Below are 22,832 nucleotides of genomic sequence, written 5' to 3' on the forward strand. Positions count from 1 at the left end.
ACCTATCCCTGGAACCCATTCCGCGACGAATGCTAACCAGTCATAAAATGCAATTGCAAGCAAATAGTTAAATGCCTGTATGGAAAAGATGACGAACAGATGACGTGCTGTATCGTTTTATTCGCAGCTGTGCCAGATCGCTGCCTTGAATATTTGACACGGCGGTACCTTGAACGTCAAACTCTTGTGGACATGCCCACCAGAGGTGTTCGAGGCAAATCTCGATCGAGAGAGGATGCAGTGAGAGTGTTATCTGACATACATAATGATAGAAAGTATTTGCATTTCATCGAAACACTAAAAGCGATATTATCAATTTTGCTATATTCCTACATTCATTCGCTTTTTGTCATATCATAAAATGTAGTAAATGCAAATTAAGAAAAGTAATACATTCTACATGGTTAGTTAGAGTACACAATTCATTACTGCATGGTTTATAATACCACCTTAGTTTTCAGTATACCATGCTATGAAGAGGAAGCATGGCCATTTTAACATACTGAAAAAAGGAAACAAGTTTCTTAGCTTAACGAAAGCTGCAGTATTTTGGCCTTTTTTTTTGTAAATTTTTGTAAAAGTTGCATTAAACGAAAGCGTTATTTCGCCTCTTCAATGTCCTTCAAGCCGTTCAAGAAAGTTTCCTAGCACTGGACTGCAGTGCTTATGGTCGTGTTTAAACTGGCGATAAGACAGCGTTGACAGATAGTATAGAAAGAGAACTGTTGAGATCTTTCACCCTAAAATGCAGTTGTCTAGCCATCAGCTGGAATTAGCAAGTCAACACCGAAGTGTTTTGATGCGACAGCATGATCGGAAAGCATCAAACTGTTTATTTCCGTATTATCTAACCAGTAAATGGAAAAAATCCTCACGCACGGAAAACGTTTACCCAAATTAATCCATTTTCTTTTAAAAGAATTAGAACGTTGTTTCCAATTGAATTGAGTGCATGGTTATATCATAAAGAAAAATGGATTAATGTCATTGACACAAAACTGATACGGCACTTAGAAGAAATTGATCTATTTTTTTAGTGCAATTTGACAGCACCTCTGAATGAACTTCGATTGATTTGCCTAGCGTTCATCAGTTTGATAATTTCAAAGTGATTGCGTTTTAGAAAAAATGCTTTTGATAATTATAGGGGTATTATTATATGTACACTATTAGTATTGCAAATCAGCATCTAGTTGGCTTGAATACACACAAAACACAGCTAGGGTGTACATTGGCCTTTACCTCAAATGATTGACAAACTTTTGTCCTTTTATTTCATAATTTTAATCCTATACATTTTCAAGGTGATTGTCAAACAATGGATATTTTAATTAGTTTGACAGGTGTTTTAAAGGATCTGAAGTGTCATTATTGTGCAAGCAGCTATTTAGGTGCAATTTTGACCTTGAAGTTCATCATATCACCTTTGGTCAGTTACAGGGACAGATTACAAGTTTTACTTTAATGTAGAAAGCTCAACATAGATCACCGTTCAGGTGCCGGAGTGTTTACATACCTTCTTTTTAAATCACTGGGTGTTTTTAGGGTCCATATGGCCTCTTTATCCGTTCGATTACAAAAATCGCTCGTTTACAGGTCTATTTTGTAAATTGCAACTTAGTATCTTGTGTTGGTTGGCATAAATTAATTTTAAATCAGTAAAGCACATTTCCATTGATAATAATACCTAAGCTATACCAGCGATTATAATAAAAGTCAATTTATAATTTTTGATGCAATCTAAAATTTCGTTTGCAAGAACATTTATGCTCGGTTTGTTATTGTGTGAGTTAGTAAAACATAGAGACGTGTCAATAAATCAATTTTAGATGATATGATGCACACATTTGTTTGTTAAAAGTTAAAAATTATTTAACACCACAGTCCCTTGTATCATTTTAAATGACATTTTATCACCACGTTTTTATGACCCCAATGTAAAGAGGCACGTTGCCTGATGCTTTGCATATTTTGCGAATGCAATTGTATACGGTACATGTATGTCTGCTTACATTCAGTGAGAAATAATTACATTAAGGCAAATCAATTGAAAGACCAACACGCCAGCGTACAAAGTATAGGATTACTCTTTTTGCTAAATCGGCCCCACACGGGAAAGGGCAAAATATTCTTAGCAGTATCAAAAACAAAATATAGTGCGTCATGTCATATATAGGACTGACAACCCAACTCGATAAACTTACGTTAAAGTTGGGAAAACAAGAAAGATTTGTATGAAAAGGACAAAGATAATTTTTAAGTTATTTAATTTTTGAAATCTTTTAACATGATGGGGTCCCGGTGCAAAGAAACTGTTTCGCGAAATTTACCAAAAAATCTTCTCATTTAAATGTCGGGCTCAGAAACGTGTCAATTATTCTACTGTTACCCTCAAGACTTCATTAACAGTTGTAGCACAGCGTCTATAAATTGAACTTGGAAACGGCACGCACACACGTTTCAGTTTGATGTCAGCAAGGGCATCATTTCCGTTTTTACCGTACCAACCTTAAATGGTCAGTGTAAAAATCTAAACTGTTCTTATAAAACACCGTGCTTCGAAAGTCGTAAGGATATAACAGAATTACTGTGAAACTGAAAAAAAAAGTATGCCACCTTGTAATAAAGTTAGATAAAATAGTTCAGTGAACAGGAATAACTGCTTTTACATTATTTTGGAAAAAGATATTTCCATCTGAACCCTTTATTAGAAATATGAATTCAACAGAAAACTTAAAAAACACCCTTACGAAACTGTCATCCATACTTAGCAGGAAATAATTGTTCACCAGGGAAATCTCATCCAAGATTGGATAGACATGAATAATTCTACTGTGAAACCATTTCAAAGCAGTGCAGTATAAGAAAACTAATTTCCGGTTTCCATTTCAGGACGAAGGTTGACTTTTCCTACATTGTGAATCAGCACAAAAAGTGCTGCCTTGAAAGCAGAAGACCTTCAACGACGAGAAAGGTATTCGCTATGCCACTAATTTTGTTATTGATTTAAACAAGAGACAGTCGATTTAGTAAGACACCCTAGAGACTAAATTCTGTATCTGATTCTGTATCCGAGGAACACTTTCAATTTTGGAACTGTACATAGAACAAATTTGAGCTTTTTAGTGCAGCGGAAAAAATACACACCTCATCATAAAAAGACGATTTTAGATTTCAGTGGATGATTCACATTTAATCTTAACGGAGAACGAAAAAACTTCCCGGAGACACATTAACTAACTGCCGCATAATAATTCAAACACCTCATCGCCAGAATGAACGAGACAGGCCAAGGAAACAATTCAGACTTTATAAACATTGTCTACAACAACGAGACCGGGCCGGAGCCGGCGGAAATGAATATGTATTTCTTCGCTACCGGTGGCGTTACAAATTTATTCCTGTGCATCATGGGACTTGTCCTCAGCGGTCTTTTAATACACGGTTTAGTCAAGGAATCAAAGCAGCTCAGCTCCACCTCATTTCTTCTCATCTGCCAAACAGTGGCCGAGTCCGCCTACGCAGTCACAAGTATTCCAGTCTTCTCGGTACGATGGTTCTACTCCGTCTTTCATGGGTTTGAAAGCGCAATCTATGTCTACTTACAGGTTTTCCCGTACATGTGGTACATACTACAGTCGGCTAATCTCATTGCCGAATACCTGATCGTCTATATAGCTGTAGACAGATTCATTATCATGTGCAAGTCCACATTAGCGCTGACATTTTGTAAGAAGAAACAATGGGGCCGTCGCGTGGCTGGGCTGGTTCTTTTTGCCTTAGCCATGAACTTGCCAAGGCTGTTTGCATTTGAGTCTGCAACCTTAGCGCCCTGCGCCAGTGGCTCGTGTTTTCGCATGCGGCTGAAGAAGTGGCCCATGTTTACTGAAGTCTACATGTTTGGGTTCCACCTGGTGATAGTTTCTGTGGTGCCGCTTTGCATTCTGGTATACACCAATGTCCGGATCCTCCTAACTGTTTGGGCCAGTGATAGACGTGTCGGGGACGCACTCCAAAACGCCACCAAACCTAGCCGCGAGGTCACCATTGTTATTATTATCCTAATCATGGTATTCGTCGTGACAAACATACCGGTAGATGTCGTCCTGGCCATGATGGCACTGTCCGTGAAACTACCGAGTTCTTTCCGAAAGGCGGTCGTGTATCTCGTCCCCTTCACTGTGTCCGTTAAATTGTTGGTGCCCGTCTTCAACTTTGCCATATATGGACTTCGGAAGTCGTTCCGGAAGTATTTGAGATACATCTGTTCTAAAAAGTCCGAAACCTCCGTGGATTCGTGACTTCAACAGCAGTTCTTAAGTCATAAACTAATGTATGCAGTTTGCTCTAATTCAAGGAACACTGAAAGAAATACACGTGGCTCTTTTTAACGAGACGTATTTTAAAAGCAGCGTACAATTTGAGCAGAAAACCACCACATGCGCTGGCAGTTATAGCTTATATAAATAGCAATATAGTTATAGCAGAATAGTGATATAGGCCTACGCAGGTAATAAGTAATGAAAATAAGGTGTGCACATAAGCCATTTTCGATGGGCCAGCCAGTAATGCTGCGTAGGAAAAAGCGTAAAATCCACCGTTGTTGTATTTGTAATACTGGTAATACCTCGTTATCTTAACCTAGTATATGTAATGCATAGATCATTACTAAGATAGGTTAAAAGAACCCACAACCTTCAGGACGGTTGGCACCTTTGTGCATGTAACAGCTTATCGTGAACATAAAGCAACACCAAAAAGGAACTTTCTGTGAGATGTTTCCACGCAGTTCAAAATAAGTGCCATTACACCGCCCTGTATATAATGCTATATAAGCACACCACGTTTAAAATGATCATTGGCCTTTTGCACGACGTTTGGAAACTGACACGCAATAAACATTATACCTTATTCAACAAAATAGAAAAAAATAATTGGAAATTCCAAAAGTTTTCCATTAATCCCAAACTTATTTTTATATTTTGTGAACGGAATGAGGAAACATGAATATTTACAAGTTGAAAACGGGTTCATAAATTATGAAGTTGTCACGTTGGTGATCGATTTAAGGCATATCTGCTGAAATTTCCACCGAAGGTGACCTTGGGCTTTATAACAGCCTTACATGTATTACTTGTCTTTGAAATTTTGAAACTTAATTGCCTACATACCACCTCGGATGCGGAGCGCAATAATATAATGAGGACACATGATTGGCATCTCTAGCGGGTGTTAATTAACTGTCTATAAACAAAACTAATTGACTAATTTCCATTGGATTTATCATTTTGTTTATCATGCACACGGTAGGTTCCTTTGCTAGAAACTAACATACTCCTCACCAATCAAAAGCAGATGTTTTTAGATTAAATCGTTTTAAAATTACTATTGTGTGTCTGTGACGATTTTACTACAATGGCAAAGAACGGCTGACTTTATTTTCGAAATAGTTCCGTGTGTATTAAAGGCAGAGGGAAGCTTGTATACTTGTAGGGAAAAGAAATGTGCTCGTAGATTGCATTAAACAGGAAGAACTTTGAAAAAGTAGGTAATACTTGTCATTAGGATCACTTTAACAAATGATAATGGTTTTATTGCGTTGAGCTGTGTAATAATGATGAAGGAAATGTGTTTGAAACTGAAAATACATTGCTTGGACCATATGTCATTTGGACGTTATTCTGTATGTTTCCTTGTTGAAGACTGATAAAAATTTCATATATACACATATTGCATTTATGTTATCAATAGGGGCGGCAGTAGTGAACTGATATATAACAATCTACGTATTTGCTTGGCAACAGAGAGAAAACAAAAAGAAAACTAAAGTGAATTGTCTTAAACTTGAAAGTTTTAGGTATATTTTACCAGCCACAAAATACTCCATAAGACAAATGAATATCTTTTGCAGCGGTGTTTGGCGGGTGCAGAATACAGAATCAAGGGGAAGTTTATCATTAAAACAAAAGTTGTGGCCTCTTTGCAACCCCACAAATGAAAATATTTGCACTATTTGTTTTGATATTTATTTTTATGATATAACATTATGTAATTTTAACTAAATAACATTATCTAATGATATATAATATATAACATCATTCTTTATTAGGGGGACCTTTCAATAAAAGTGGCCAATACAGGCCAAATTTCGAACACTATGTTTGTGTTTGTCCTTTACTTATGCTTTCACTTGGGTTAATGAGGAGACATAGAATACATTGCGGGACGGTCTGATTTTCTCAGTAAATTTCAGGGGTCGGTTTCCAATAAGATAAGAAGAAAATAAAGTGGCATTTATAATTCCACAAATATAAGTTGCGAGTAAAATGAAATAAACATTAAAAAGCAACTTAATTATTATTTTTATTTATTTAGTTTAAGGTTAATTCACAGCACGTTTCAGAAGTTGTACGAAAGATGTGAATACGACGTTTCTATTGCAAGTGCATCTTTTGCGTGCTTTTACATGTATATTATGCGTAGATTTCCCTTACCAAATAAACATTTTAGATTTGAAATTAAAATAACGTAACAATGAAAATCAAATTAAATTGTGCCTATCATTTGCATGTAATAAATAGGATTTTTACCACGACAGAAAAGTAATGTATGCAAAATTGTTTAGGTTAGGAACTGAAAGAAGGAGAAAAAGAAAATAATGAGAGAGCGCTTCTGCTTTTAGACGTCGCTTTGACAAATGATAATTATTTTATTTTATTGCATTTCACCGTGTATAAATGATTAAGAAAAGTTTGAAACAGCAAATACCTTGCCGGGACCATATTTCATGACAATGTTATTCTGTGTTTCCTTGCTGAAGATTGATAGGGATTTGCTTGCACAGAAACGCATAAATAGCGGCTTGGGTTGCAAATCTCATCATAGAGAACTGATCCAGTCTCCTGCTAGGACAAATTCCATTGGAACAATGAAGCCTTGCGTTCTTCTTGTGCTGTTAGTGCTCTTTGCCGCTGTTATCATAGAAGGTAAGAGACACATAGTATTTATAATGACTTGAAGCTTAAGTACTGACGCAAAGAAAAGAGATACGCCAAAACTGAGTCCGTAATCTAGGCAGACGGTATCTCCGCTTAGGAGAGATTTAATTAGAAATGTTACATTGGTATGTCGTCACTTGACAAAAAGAGGTTGTGATCAAAATCACACCCAATAAGATATACTAAAAATGTAAAATACTTAAGTAATTCAAAAATTGTAGATAGGCAGTTGTGAGTGCTAATACTAACTAATTTTGCTTCCCGTTGAAACACAAAGTGAACCAAATAATTGTGCCTAAATTTGCATTTCCATGAATTATCTTGACACTGTCAAGTTAGAAATTATTTTAAAATATATGTGAAACCATTTTAGTCTCTTCTATGAGGGGTGTCGCTTCTTTAAAGATCAATCTCAAAAACATACTAACCCCCCCCCCCAAAAAAAAAAAAAAAAAAAAAAAAATTGTGACTACAAACAAGTACCAGTTAGAAATTGAATTTTATCTAGACTAGGAATTGGAGTTCAGAAAGGGCACAGCTGGTGCCACCCATTACTAGCACCACTCCTAAGCAAAATGAGAAAGAACACATTTTAAGTCCTCCGTGTTATTTTCTCTAATTAACATGTGAATTGAGAAATTACGCGCAAAATAATACTTTCAGTAACATGTTTATATTTTCCATTCTTTATTTTGATATAGACACAGCCGGGCAAAGTGTAGCACGTGCTTCGTGCAGCTGCTGTGGTAACGCGTGTAGCAGTGACCATGGGGCTTGCAGTTGCAATGGCTGCAGCTGTTCTGCAGTTGATCACCCAAGAAAAAAGGTGTTGTGACCAGATTGTTCATAGCAGTATTTTCACAAATACATATTTAAACCAGCTACTTGTTACACAAAAAATGTTGATTATTAGTAAATTCTGTAAGTCAATTTGGTGATATTGCTGTGAGAAATTATGAGAGTGAATTAATGGCTTATAAAAACACCACCACAGAAAACTTTTTAATAGCAAATACAGTTTGTCCAAAGTTATGAGTTTAGAGACCGAAGCAAAAACGAAATGAACGGCCTTTTAAATCCTTTGAGAGAGAGAGAGAGAGAGAGAGAGAGAGGGAGTGAGGGGGGGGGGAAGGGACGGGTTGGTGGAAGGAGAAATAGGTTGAACATACTCCGATAGTCAAATGTGGTGTTTATTTCCATTCACTTTTGTGATTTTATTTATGGCAAGCTATAAAATGTGCACACAAATTATTTTAATAATCTAAAAAAAATGACAACCGTGTTGCAAATGATCAGTTTGAGACCATTCCCAAAGATTATCGTACTAACTTTGGATTGATCTATTTCCAAGGAGGTTCTCAATAAATTGCTATCAACTTAAGCGGCTTAGATGTTTCGCATGCCCACTGAAGCTGTTAGAGGAGAATAAAATATCGTTTAGCGGCTTTAGTAGGCGTGTCAGAGCCGTTTAAGCTAAAAGCAATTTAGTGAGAAAACCCTTGGAGATGGGTCGATCCAGTGAGATTGATCTAGGCATGGGAACCCTGCCTTAAAATACCATGGTTCATTATTTAACAGTACTATGTTTATGTTTTTTCCCTGTTTTCAGAGGGCCCCCTTCTCCAGCGTAAGCATGACCAGTTGAACATACGGAAGAAAACAGGAAACTCGTCACACAGCTAATTGTGCAGCTCCTGCATTTGGACATTTTTGTGAATTTTGATTTCAACAATAAGTGGTCACAATAAAGATTGTAGTAAATACGCCGTATTTACTGCATTATCAAACTCTAATTTTACTACCTTTGTCGTTGTTGGGAATCGTTTGAATGCTAGATACGTATATTAAACCAATAGGCAATGCAAATCAGAGGCTCTATAATTTATATCATAAACATGGATGGAAAAATAGTCTGATTTAGTTTGCTTTATTAGAATGGGATACATTAGCTTCAGTTATAGTATTTTTTCAATTAAATTAAGGAAAAATATTGTACACAGAAAACTCGCCAATGCATTTCGAGTTCCAAAATGTTTCCTGCACTATGATTTCTTTTGCATTATTTGTCAAATTCCTCGTGTACAAATACTGACTACAGTTATATTCCTTGCATTTTAACCACTTCTTTAATGTGATGTCCAAATACAAATTAAATACTATTCACCCCAGTGCCTCGTGATTAAAGACTAAACAGAAAAAGTGAAAATATGTCAAAATAACTTTTTTTGAGAAATTCAGCTTAATTTATTTAGAAAAATTCTACTTTGTTGCTATAACACTTCCAAAAAAGGAAAAGTTGCAAAATTTCAGGCTGTAGCCATCTGGACATTGGCCGTAGTGGCCAATCAAGGTCATCACGCACGCGCCACCGATGGCGCACTTTTTACGGCATTCATTGGTCAGCTGCGTAATGCACTATTTTCCACCGAAACCACTTCTACAGCTGCGGCAAAAATAACAAAGTATGATGAACAGTTTTTATATAGGTGCTATTAGATATCACCTGGAATTCTGACAAAAATAGAATGATACTAGTAAAAAATAAACAAAGCAGAGAGCATATATAGTAGTCTGATTCTTTTTATATACATTACTTATTTCCACCTGTGTTCTAGCTTCTGCATTATATTTGACAAACTGACTAACGTACCTACAGACTGGTTCATCATCGTGAAAGACGCAGGTGCTTCCATTCTTACATTGAAAGTAACGGTCTACCCCTCACCATGGATATCTCTTCTTAAACTTCTCATCTTATTCAACATGAAACATGAAACCGTAAATTAAAAGAGCAGAACTTTAATAAATAAATGAATAAAAATAAATAAATAATTACGGCTATTGCATATTATGTTAAAAAATAATACGTTGTTGAAAATGAAATGTCAAGACATGAAGAAAAATACTAGTAAAAAAGATAAGTTCTTGCAGTCAAACACTGACACAGAGTTTGCAGATACTTCTCATGTTTTTTTTCACAATCTTTCACTTGGCAAGACTGGTAGCATTTGAATCTGCCACCATAAAGTCCTGCTCCAGGCTCATGTTTTCGCATTAGGCTGAAGAAGTGGCCTATGTTTACTGAAATCTACATGTTCGGACTACACCTGGTGATAGTTTCTGTGGTGCCGCTTTGCATTCTGGTATACACCAATGTCCGGATTCCCGTAACTGTTTGGGCCAGTGATAGACGTGTCGGGGACGCACTCCAAAACGCCACCAAACCTAGCCGAGAAGTCACCATTGTAATTATTATCCTAATCATGGTGTTCGTTGTGACAAACATACCGGTAGATGTCGTCCTGGCCATGATGGCACTGTCTGCAAAACTGCCAAGTTCTTTCCGAAAGGCGGTCGTGTATCTTGTCCCCTTCACTGTGTCCGTTAAATTGTTGGTGCCCGTCTTCAACTTTGCCATATATGGACTCCGGAAGTCGTTCCGGAAGTATTTGAGATACATCTGGTCTAAAATGTCCGAAACCTCCGTGGATTCGTGACTTCAACAGCAGTTCTTAAGTCATAAACTAATGTATGCAGTTTGCTCTAATTTAAGGAACACTGAAAGAAATACACGTGGCTCCTTTTAACGAGGCGTATTTTAAAAGCAGCGTTCAATTTGAGCAGAAAGCCACCACATGCGCTGGCAGTTATAGCTTATATAAATAGCAATATAGTTATAGCAGAATAGTGATGTAGGCTTACACAGGTACTTCGTAGGAAAATAAGGTGTGCACATAAGCCATTTCCGATGGCCAGCCAGTAACAGTGCGTAGAAAAAAGCATGAAATTCCCCGTTGTTGTATATGAAATACTGGTAATACCTCGATATCTTAGCCTAGTATGTGTAATGCATAGATCATGGCTACGATAGGTTAAAAGAAGAACCACCGTAGGCCATATTGCCCACAACCCTCAGAATCGTTGGCACCTATGTGCATGTAACAGCTATAACGTGAACATAAAGCAACATCTAAAAGGATCTTTCTGGAGATGTTTCCACGTATTTCAAAATAAGTGTCTTTACAGCACCCTGTATGTAGTGCTACATAAGCACAACACGTTTAAAATGATCATTGGCCTTTTGCACGACGCTTGGAAACTGATTTAAGACACGCAATAAACGTTATACCTTGTTGAACATAATAGTAAAAAATTAATTGGAAATTCCAAAAGTTTTCCATTGATCCTTAACTTATTTTTTTATATTTTGTGAACGGAATGAGGAAACATGAATATTTACAAGTTGAAAGCGGGTTCATAAATTATGAATTTGTCACGTTGGTGATCGATTTAAGGCATATCTGCTGAAATTTCCACCGAAGGTGACCTTGGGCTTTATAATTGCCTAACATGTATTACTCGTCTTTTAAATTTTGAAACTAAATTGCCTACATACCATCTCGGATGCGGAGCACAATAATATAATGAGGACACATGATTGGCATCTCTAGCGGGTGTTAATTAACTGTTTATAAACCAAACTAATTGACTAATTTCCATTGGATTTATCATTTTGATTATCATGCACACGGTAGGTTCCTTTGCTAGAAAGTAACATACTCCTCACTAATCAAAAGCAGATGTTTTTAGATTAAATCGTTTTAAAATTACTATTGTGTGTCTGTGACGATTTTACTACAGTGGCAAAGAACGGCTGACTTTATTTTCGAAATAGTTCCGTGTGTATTAAAGACAGAGGGAAGCTTGTATACTTGTAGGGAAAAGAAATGTGCTCGTAGAATGCATTAAACAGGAAGAACTTTGAACAAGCAGGTAATACTTGTCATTAGGATCGCTTTAACAAATGATAATGGTTTTATTACGTTGAGCTGTGTACTAATGACAAAGGAAATACATTGCTGGGACCATATATATGTTTCCTTGCTGAAAAATGATAAAAAATTTAATATACACATATTGCATGTATGCAATCATAAGGAGGGGGGGTAGTGAACAGATACATATCAAAATTAACTAACTACGTATTTGCTTGGTAACAGATAATACGAAAGGAGAACTTGAGTGAATTATCTTACACTGATTCTTATGCATAGCAGTTCGACATTAGAGAGTAAGATTTCCCTTACCAAATAAACATTTTAGAATTTAAATTAAAATAATGTAACAATGAAAATTAAATTAAATTCTGCCTATCATTTGTATGTTGTAAACAGGATTTTTACCACGACACAAAAGGGTAATGTATGCAAATTTTTTTAGGTTAGGAACTGAAAGAAGGAGAAAAAGAAAAACAAAAAAGAGAGAGAGCGCGCCCTGCTTTTAGACGTCGCTTTGAGAAATGATAATGATTCTCATGCGTAACACCGTGTATAAGTGATTAAGGAAAGTTTGAAACAGAAAATACCTTGCTGGGGCCATATTTCATGATAATGTTATTCTGTGTTTCCTTGCTGAAGACTGATAGCGATTTGTTTGCACAGAAACGTATATATACCGGCTTGGGTTGCAAATCTCATCGTAGGGAACAGATCCAGTCTTCTGCTACGACAACTTTCATTGGAACAATGAAGTCTTGCGTTCTTCTTGTGCTTTTGGTGCTCTTTGCCACTCTTGTCATAGAAGGTGAGAGACACAACGTATTTATATTGATTTAAAGCGTAAAGACGGACGCAAATAAAAGTGATACATCAGATCTGAGACCGTAATCTAGGCAGACATTATCTCCGCTAGGGGGGAATTTAATTAGAAGTGTTACATTAGTATGTCGTAACTTTACCAAAAGAGGTCGTGATCAATATCTCACCCAATAAGATAGACTAAAAATGAAAAATAGTTAATGTATAAATAACAATATTCTACTTAATAAAGTTACAGTGTTCAGTAATTCAAAATTTGCAAATAGGCAGTTGTGAGTGCTTACTAACAGTGGTATTTTGTTTCCTATTAAAGGGTGCCTTCCCAGATATTTAAATCGATCCAGAGATTTAGATTTAGATCGACCTTACTCCCTGGGGGTTCACGCTAAATTGCAGTCAGCCGAGCGCACACCATAGTTAATTACCCCCTTACAGCTTTTAGTAGGCGGGACAGACGCCTAAGCCGGCTAATCTGACAGTAATCTAGTGAGACTCTCCACAGGGATAGATCGATTTAAAATCTATGGGAATGGGGTCAAAGACACTCAGTGAAACTAATAGTTGTGTATTAATTTGCATCTAATATATACACAAAACCATTTTAGTCTCTTCTGAAAGGGGTGTCTTTTCTTTGTAGGTCATTCATATAAATAAGCGAAAACAATAATATAGCTTATTTGTCACAACTGAGGAACATCAGAAAGAAATTGAATGAAATCGAGGCCAGGAAATTCTTCTTCGAGTTCAGAAAGGTCATATACGGTGCCACGCATTACTGGCACCACTCCTAAGCAAAACTGGAAGGAGCTCAACTTTTAAGTTCCACTCTGTTGCTCTCCTTCATTAACATCTGAATACCTAGGGACTTTAGTAACATCGTTTATATTTTCCATTTTTTATTTTGATATAGAAACAGCCGGGCAATTGGGAGCTGCGAGAGCTCCAACGCGTGCTTCGTGCACCTGCTGTAATCGTAACTCGTGTAGCACCGACAATGGATATTGCTACTGCAGCGGCTGCACCTGTGTTGCAGTCGATTACCGAAGATAAAAGGTGTGATCACATTCTTCATGGCAATATTTTCACAACTAAATATTCTGACCAGCTACTTGTTTTACATAAATGCTGTTTATTGTGATAATCTGAGACTGCTAAAACCGAGTAGTAGATTCCGCAATCAGATTGGTGCAGTTGTTGTGATATATTATAAGAATGGCTTAACACAAAGGCTACAGACACCACAAAAAAAAAAAAAAAAAAAAAAAAAAAAAAAAAAAAAAAAAAAAAAAAAAAAAAAAAAAATTCCAAAACGTTTGTCCAAAGGCATTAGTGTAATGACCAAAACAAAGAGAGAGAGAGAGAGGCAAATGTTCTCTTTAAGTTCTTTTAGAGAGAGAGAGAGAGAGAGAGAGAGAGAGGGGAAGGAATATGAGAAGGCGGAAGAGAGAGCCAGGTTGTGTGTATGTATGTCATATACGGCACTTATTTCCATTCATTTACATGTTATTATCCAATGGAAACTAAATGATGTGCATTATATATATTGATGTCGTGCTGTAAATGGACAGTTTAATGCAACAGTTATTTATTTTACAGTGTATAATAAAAATATTCTTTTTCAGAATAGCCTCCTGTTGAGAGAAACATGACCAGTTATGGAAGAAACCATGAAACTAGTCACTCAGCTAAATGTAACGCATTTACTACGTATTTGGATATTTTTTGTGAATTTTGAGTTTAACAATAAGTGGTTCTAATAAAGATTGTAGTAAATACACTGTATTTACTGCATTATGAAAGCTCTAATTTTACTACCTTTGTTTTTTGCTGGAAATCGTTTGAATGCTTAATACGTATATTAAGCAAATGGGCCATGCAGTACTAAAAACTAGAGGCTCTTTCATTTATTTCATTAACAAAAATGAAAAAGTAAACTTATCAAGTTCGCTTCATTAAAACGGAGTGCTTTAATTTCAGTTATAGTAAGGGTGGGGGAATGTTGTGCACAGGTTAGTCATATCAAGTATAAATAAATAAATAAATAAATAAATAAATAAATAAATAAATAAATAAATTGCCTTTGGTATACTTCCTTTATGAAATTCTAATAGCCAATAGTCACCAGGACCAAAAGATGTTAAGTATTTTTAATCAACATTTTTAAACAATTTGTGTTACTGAAATTAAGGAGAAATTTTACTACACAGAAAACTTGCCAAAGCATTTCGAATACCAAAATGCTATCTGCACTTTCAATATGGACATTCTTTCATCATTTGTCAAATTTTTGGCATATGTAATATTCCTGTGTATTTTAACTTCTTCTTTAATGTGATGTCCACACAAATTTAACACTATTCACCCCAGAAACTAATCTCAATTTATTTAGATAAAATCTACTAAAAGTTATAAAATTTTAGGCTGTAGCCATCTGGACATTCGCTGTAGTGGTCAATCAAGGTCAGCACGCACAAGCCACCGATGACGCACTTTTTAAGGCATTAATTGGTCAGCTGCATAATGCACTTTATGTCTCCTCATTCAGGGGCGGATCCAGAGCTATTTTCTGACAGTCTTCCAAATTATCTTTGTTGATCCATCCTCTAATTTTGGCCGTCTTCCAACAGAAAAAAATTAGCTGTCAATGTAAACTTGAAAATCTGACCGTCTTCTGGAAGACCCAGAAGACGGCCTAAATCCGCCCCTGCCATTAACCCAAGCGAAAAGATAAGTAAATGACAAACGCAGATATAGTGTTCGAAATTTGGCCGCGTTTATTGAAAGGTCCCCCTAGTAAAGAATGGTGTTATATATTATATATTATATAGCATTAAATAATGTTAATTAGTTAAAATTACGTAATGTTATATCTTAAAAAATAAATATCAAAACAAATAGTGCAAATATTTTCATTTGTGGGGTTGGATGATGAAAAGTTTTTATATAAGTGCTATTAGATACCACCTGGAATTCTGACAAAAACAGAGTGATACTAGTAAAAAATAAACGAAGGAGAGAGCATATATAGTAGTCTGATTCTTTATATATATACATATTTCCATCTGTGCTCTAGCTTCTGCATTATATTTGATAAACTGACTAACATACCTACAGACTGGTTCATCATCGTCGTTAAAGATACAGGTGCCCCCATTGTTACATTGTAGATAGCAGCCTCCCCCTAACCATGGGTATCTCTTCTTAAACTTCTCATCTTATGTAACATGAAAGATGAAACCGTAGATTAAAAGAGCAAATTTTTTAAGAAAAAAAATACGGCTTTTGCATATTATGTCAAGAAATAGTAAGTTGTTGAAAATGAAATTTCAAGACATGAAGAAAAATACTAGCAAAAAGATAAGTTGTTGCAGTCAAACACTGACACAGAGTTTGCAGATACTTCTCATGTTTATTTTACAATCTTTCACTTGGCAAGGCTGTTAGCAACTGAGTTTGCCACCCTAAAGCCCTGCGTCAGTGGCTCGTGTTTTCACATTCGGCTGAAGAAGTGGCCCATGTTTACTGAAGTCTACATGTTCGGGCTCCACCTGTTGATAGTTTCTGTGGTGCCGGTTTGCATTCTGGTATACACCAATGTCCGGATCCTCCTAACTGTTTGGGCCAGTGATAGACGTGTCGGGGACGCACTCCAAAACGCCACAAAACCTAGCCGAGAAGTCACCATTGTAATTATTATCCTAATCATGATATTCGTCGTGACAAACATACCGGTAGATGTCGTCCTGGCCATGATGGCACTGTCTGCAAAACTGCCAAGTTCTTTCCGAAAGGCGGTGGTGTATCTCGTCTCCTTCACTGTGTCCGTTAAATTGTTGGTGCCCGTCTTCAACTTTGCAATATATAGGCTTCGGAAGTCGTTCCGGAAGTATCTGAGATACATCTGTTCTAAAAAGTCCGAAACCTCCGTGGATTCGTGAATTCAACGGCAGTTCCTAAGTCATAAACTACTGTATGCAGTTTGCTCTAATTCAGAAAATCCGAAAGAAATACACGTAGCACCTTTTCAACAAGAAGTATTTTAACAACAGTATTCAATCTGAGAAAAAAGCCAGCACATGTGCTGGTAATTATAGCTTATATTAATAGCAATATACTTAAAGCAGAATAGTGATATAGGCCTGCACAGGTATTTCGTAGGAATATAAGGTGTGCACATATGCCATTTCCGATGGGCCAGCCAGAAACACTGCGTAGAAAAAAGCATGACATCCCCCGTTGCTGTATATGTCATACTGGTAATAAGTTGATGTCTTAGCCTAGTATATGTAATACATACATAATTACTACGATCAGTTAACAAAAGAGCCGCCACTTTGCCGTATTGCCCACAACCCTAAGAATCGTTGGCACCTTTGTGCATGTAACAGCTATAACGTGAACATTAAGCAACATCTAAAATAATCTTGCTGTGAGACGTTTCCATGTGTTTCAAAATAAGTGTCTTTACAGCACCCTGTATGTAATGCTATATAAGCACATCATGCTTAAAATGATCATTGGCCTTTTGCACGACGCTTGGAAACTGATTTAGGAAGCACAATAAACGTAATGCCTTATCCTACATATTAGAAAAAATAATATGACTGAGAATTTTAAAACATTTCCATAAATCCCAGATTTGTTTTATATATTCTGTGAATGGAATGAGGAAGCATGAATATTTATAAGTTGGAAACGGGTTCATAAATTATGGAGTTGTCACGCTGGTTATCGATTTAAGGCATATCTGCTGAAATTTCCGCCGGAGGTGATCTTGGGCTTTATAATTGTCTAACATGTATTTTGATGACATTAATTTAATTAAAATTGTCTTTGAAATTTAGGAACTTTATCGCCTACATACCACCTCAGATGTGGACAATGCATTGAGGACAGTATTCCTAGCGGGCGTTAATTAACTAGTTAGCCTATAAACAACCCAATTTGACTAATTCCCAATGAATTTGCCATTTTGTTTATCATGCACGCGGTAGATTCATTTGCTAGAAAGTTACAACCTCCTCACCAATTAACAGCAGATGTTAAAGAATGAATCGTAGAAAAATTATGATTGTGTTTAAGTGACGGTTTTACTACAACGGCAACAAAAAGGGACGTTTTTTTTGTTGATATTATTTCGTGTGCATTAAAGACAGAAGGAAGCATGTACACTTGTAGAGAAAAGAAATGCAGATATAAATGTGCTCGTAGATTGCATTAAACAGAGAAAACAGAGAGGACTTTGAACAAGCAGGCAATACTTGTCATTAGAAGACGCTTTAACAAATGATAATGATTTTATTGCGTTGAACTGTGTAATAATGATAAAGGGAATGTTTGAAACAGAAGATACCTTTCTGGGACCATATCTCATGTCGCCGTTATTCTGTATGTTTCCTTGTTGAAGAATGATAAAAATTTCATATACACAAATTGCATGTATGCAATCATAAAGGGGGGGGGGGTAGCGAACAGATACATAACAAACTACATATTTGCTTGGTAAAAGAGAGAATACAAAAGGAAAACTGGAGTGAATTATCTTTAATTGAAAGTTTTAGATATATTTTACCAGCCACAAAATACTCCATAAGACAAATGAATGTCTTTTGCAGCGATATTTGGTGTGTGCAGAATACAGAACCAAAGGGTAGTTTTTCATCATTTAAGGTAAATGTACAACATTTTCCAGATACTGAACGAAAGATGTGAATACGACATGTCTATTGCAAGTGAATCTTTGTCGTGCTTTATCTTAAACGTAGCAGTACGATATTAACGTGTCAGATTCCCCTTACCAAACCAAATAAACGTTTTAGATTTTGAATTTAAATGATGTAAGAATGGGAATCAAAATAAGTTTTGGCATTCATTTATTTGTTAAAAAATTCTGATTTTTACCACGACAAAAAAGGGTAATGTTTGCAAAATTGTTAGGTTAGGAACTTAAAGAAGGAGAAAAAGAAAACAAACGAGAGTGCGCTTTAGACGTCGCTTTGACAAATGATAATTATATTATTTTATTGCATTACAACGTGTATAAATGTTTAAGGAAAAATTTGGAACAGAAAATACCTTGCTGGGACCATATTTCATGACAATGTTATTCTGTGTTTCCTTGCTGAAGATTGATAGTGATTTGCTTGCACAGAAACGTATAAATAGCGGCTTGGGTTGCAAATCTCATCATAGAGAACTGATCCAGTCTCCTGCTAGGACAACTTCCATTGGAACAATGAAGTCTTGCGCTCTTCTTGTGCTGTTGGTGCTCTTTGCCACTGTTGTCATAGAAGGTGAGAGACACAAAGTATTTATAATAACTTAAAGCGTAAAGTAGGACGCAAAGAAAAAAGATACGTCAGTACTTAGACTGTAATCTAGGCAGACATTATCTTTGCGAGGGGGAAATGTAATTTTAAATCTTACAATAGTATGTCGTAACTTGACCAAAAAGAGGTCGTGATCAATATCACACCCAATAAGATAAACTAAAAATGTAAAATAGTAAATGTATAAATAAGAACATCCTACTTAATAAAGTTACAGTGTTCAGTAATTCAAAATTAGGCAGTTGTGAGTGCTTACTAGCAGTGGTGTTTTGTATCCTTTTAAAAACACGCAGTGAAACTAATAGTTGTGTATTAATTTGCATCTAATATATATGCAAAACCATTTTAGTCTCTTCTATAAGGGGTGTCTTTTCTTTGTAGGTCACTCATAAAAATAAGCGAAAACAATAATATAGATAATTTGTCACTACTGAGAATTTACTAGTAAGAAACTGAATAGAATTGAGACCAGGAAATTCTTTTCGGAGTTTATGAAAGTCATAGACCGTGCCACGCATTACTGGCACCATTCCTAAGCAATATTGGAAGGAACACAAATTTTAAGTTCCACTCTGCTACTTTCCTTCATTAACATCTGAATACCTTTCAGATGTTAATGAAGGACTTTCAGTAACATCGTTCAGTAACATCATTTATATTTTCCATTTTTTATTTTGATATAGACACAGCCGGGCAAGGGGGAGCTCCGGGAGCTGCATTGCGTGCTTCGTGCAGTTGCTGTGGTGTTAACACGTGTAGCACCGACCGTGGGAGATGCTACTGCAGAGGCTGCACCTGTGTTGCAATCGATTACCCAAGATAAAAGGTGTGTGATCACATTCTTCATGGCAATATTTTCACAACTAAATGTTCTGACCAGCTACTTAATTTACGTAAATGTTGTTTATTGTGTTAATATGAGACTAATAAAACCGAGTAGTAGATTCCACAATCAGATTGGTGCTGTTATTGTGATATATTATAAGAATGGCTTAAAACAATGGTTATAGGCACCACAAAAAACTCTTTTTCATATCAAATACCGATTGTGCAAAGACATTAGTTTAATGACCAAAACAAAGAGAGAGAGAGAGAGAGAGAGAGGCATGGTGTGCATGTGTGTTTTCGAGTATGTGTGTGAGAGAGAATATGAGGAGGAGGAAGAAAGAGACAGGTTGTGCGTATGTATGTCATATACTCCGGTTTTCATATACGGCATTTATTTCCATTTATTTTCGTGTTATTATCCAATGGAAGCTAAATGATGTGCATTGTATATATGGGCGTCGTGCTGTAAATGGTCAGTTTAATGCAACAGTTCTTTATTTTACAGTGTATACTTACAATATTTTTATGTTTTCAGAATAGCCTCCCGTCGAGAGGAAACATGACCAGTTACGGAAGAAAACACGAAACTAGTCACTCAGCTAAATGTAAAGCTGGTGTATCTGGACATTTTTGTGAATTTTGAGTTCAGCAATAAGTGGTCATAATAAAGATTGTAGTAAATACGGTGTATCTACTGCATTGTCAAAGTCCCAATTTCACCACCTTTGTCGTTGTTGGAAATCGTTTGAATGCTTAATACGTATATTAAACCAATGGGTCATGGAGCACTAAAATTAGAGGCACTTTCATTTATTTCATTAGTATAAATGAAAAAGCTAACTTATCAAGTTCGTTCCATTAAAGTGGAATGTTATAGTAATAGTAACGGTGGGCCAATTTTGTGCACAGGTTAGTCATGTCAAGTACCAATAAATAAATAGCCTTTGATACACTTTCTTTATGGAATTCTAATAGCCAATAAGGGCTAGAACCAAAAGATGTTGAGTATTTTTAATCAACATTTTTAAACAATTTGTGTTACTGAAATTAAGGAGAAATCTTGCTACACAGAAAACCTGCCAAAGCAGGTTTTCTGCACTATTTGTCATTTGTCAAATTCCTGGCACATGTAATATTCATGTAGATTTTAACTTCTTTTTTAATGTGATGCCCAAACACAAATTTAACACAATTCACCCCATTGTGTCGTAATAAAAGACTAAACAGAAAAAGGGAAAGTTTGTCAAAAATACTTCATTTTTTTTAGAAACTAATCCCAATTTATAAAAAAAAATGCTACGTTGCAATAACACATCGAAAAAAACTTTTTACGGCATTCATTGGTCAGCTGCATCATGTACTGTTTTCTGCCGAAACCACTTTAACATCTGTCGCAAAAATGGAACAGATTCTATAAAAGTGCTATTAGATATCACCTGGAATTCTGACAAAAATAGAATGACACATTTAAAAAAGTAATGAAGCGGCGAGCATACATAGTCTCATGGTTTTCTTTCACATATTGTTCATCTTAACCTATGACGGCATGTAACATTGATAAAATAGCTCTTTTAAGACATAATACATTTTGGGGAATATAAGATAAGGAATAAATTGGTATCATGCTTTAATTAACATTTCTTTAGTAAATGTTACTAAATCAATCTACATGCCTTCTCTTTAAACATTAACATCTTTTAAAGTATCATCCTCAGATGTATTATACAAATTACAGGTAATGAAACACAACTATATCTCATTTGCCACACCTGTAATTTATCCTTAAGAGAATGCAGATATTTTCAAAACTTCTCGACAAAATAGGAATGGCCAGACTTTTTCCTATAATCTGCACAAAACCTAGATAATTAAAATAACACACTAACAAATGGCAGCTCGCCTTTAAATTAACATGTCTTTAGTAGATGTTACTAAATCAACCTACATGCCTTTTAGTCTAGTGGGATTTCCACAAAAGATGAAAAGTAGGGGCATTTTGGGGTAAAAGTTGGGAACCAGGCTAATGAGCATAATTTTGGGATGCTGAATCCGATTTATCCGGTTCCCAAGCGAAATTTTGCGTTTTAACGGTCTAATTTGCAAAAAAAAACAAAATGGCCGCCAGATTTCCTATTTTCTGCAATATCTCTGGAACTCAACAGGCGAATATGACAAATGAAGTGTCTTTACCTATATTTTCAGGGTCGAGGAACATTATTAAGATTTACGCAATTTTCCTAAATATGCAAATTAGGATCGCCATTACTTAAAAATCGTTTTACTTCTGTATCTCTGTAACTAGGCAAGCAAACATGACAAATGAAGTGTCTACACCTATGTTCTCAGGGTCAGAGAATGTAATACATCAGATGTCTTGTCTTATGGGTAGCACTGACTTTGTGAATCGTGTCCGAGTAGCACCTTTTATTGTTTCTTCCCTGTATCTGTCAAACACAAGTCAATCTGCTGATAGTTAGCACTGCTTTTTCGTTAACTAGGCAAGCAAACATGACATATGAAGTGCCCACACCCATGTTTTCAGCGTTAGGGAAAGTGATTAAGACAATTTCACTATAATCAAATCAGCAATGAGTGCTACACTGTCACACTGTAGCAATTATTCGAATCTGAATTAAATTTTGCAATTAAATACTGCGCTGCCATTGGGATGTTAACATATTGGATCACACAACTGCCCCTTTTACCTAGATTTAAAAAATATTACCTTATTAATGCAATGGAGGGATTTGCTGAATCAGGTAATTCATGTGATGCAATGTACAGACTTCACATTTGAAATGGATTTTTTTCTAACATATTTTCTTTGAATTTTTCCCATATATTAGTAATAGATGAAAAACACTTGTTATCGTGTTCGATATGGCTTAAATAAATCAACCCGTGTGAATACATCATCAAAAATTTAATTTAAATACGTATTCAAATCAGCATTTTAACAGCGCATGGATAATTTTATAGCTGATAACAACGAGGTATTAAATTCTTATGAACTGGATATTATCAAGAATATCTGTTGGTGAGGATTTTCTCTCTCACAAAAGAATCATCAATACAAATGT

At 35.8% G+C, this 22,832-nt stretch overlaps 4 long non-coding RNA genes across 6 annotated transcripts in view; 3 read left to right on the forward strand and 1 right to left on the reverse strand.

Moving 5' to 3' along the window:
* Positions 1-22,832, reverse strand: part of LOC106168923 (uncharacterized) — a 38,986-nt gene that overhangs the window by 10,518 nt on the left and 5,636 nt on the right. The window contains exons 1-4 of one of the 3 annotated variants that reach the window (XR_015330818.1): positions 18,671-18,811; positions 15,704-15,809; positions 9,649-9,751; positions 6,769-6,971 (exon numbers count right to left, since the gene is read on the reverse strand). This is a non-coding gene — a long non-coding RNA (uncharacterized LOC106168923). Of the gene's footprint in view, positions 1-6,768; positions 6,972-8,909; positions 9,442-9,648; positions 9,752-15,703; positions 15,810-18,670; positions 18,812-22,832 lie in introns of those variants that run through there. The other 2 variants (XR_015330816.1, XR_015330817.1) reach the window with 2 other exon arrangements.
* Positions 6,890-8,791, forward strand: LOC106168922 (uncharacterized). The gene is made up of 3 exons (XR_015330814.1): positions 6,890-6,986; positions 7,700-7,824; positions 8,608-8,791. It is a non-coding gene; the product is annotated as an uncharacterized LOC106168922 (long non-coding RNA).
* Positions 12,382-14,395, forward strand: LOC106168926 (uncharacterized). The gene is made up of 3 exons (XR_001239058.2): positions 12,382-12,581; positions 13,506-13,648; positions 14,218-14,395. It is a non-coding gene; the product is annotated as an uncharacterized LOC106168926 (long non-coding RNA).
* Positions 18,754-20,442, forward strand: LOC106168924 (uncharacterized). The gene is made up of 3 exons (XR_015330815.1): positions 18,754-18,888; positions 19,608-19,750; positions 20,288-20,442. It is a non-coding gene; the product is annotated as an uncharacterized LOC106168924 (long non-coding RNA).

The sequence above is a fragment of the Lingula anatina genome, chromosome 8, assembly GCF_051362555.1.
Source record: "Lingula anatina isolate TDL-2025a chromosome 8, LinAna3.0, whole genome shotgun sequence".
Lineage (NCBI taxonomy): Eukaryota > Metazoa > Brachiopoda > Lingulata > Lingulida > Lingulidae > Lingula > Lingula anatina.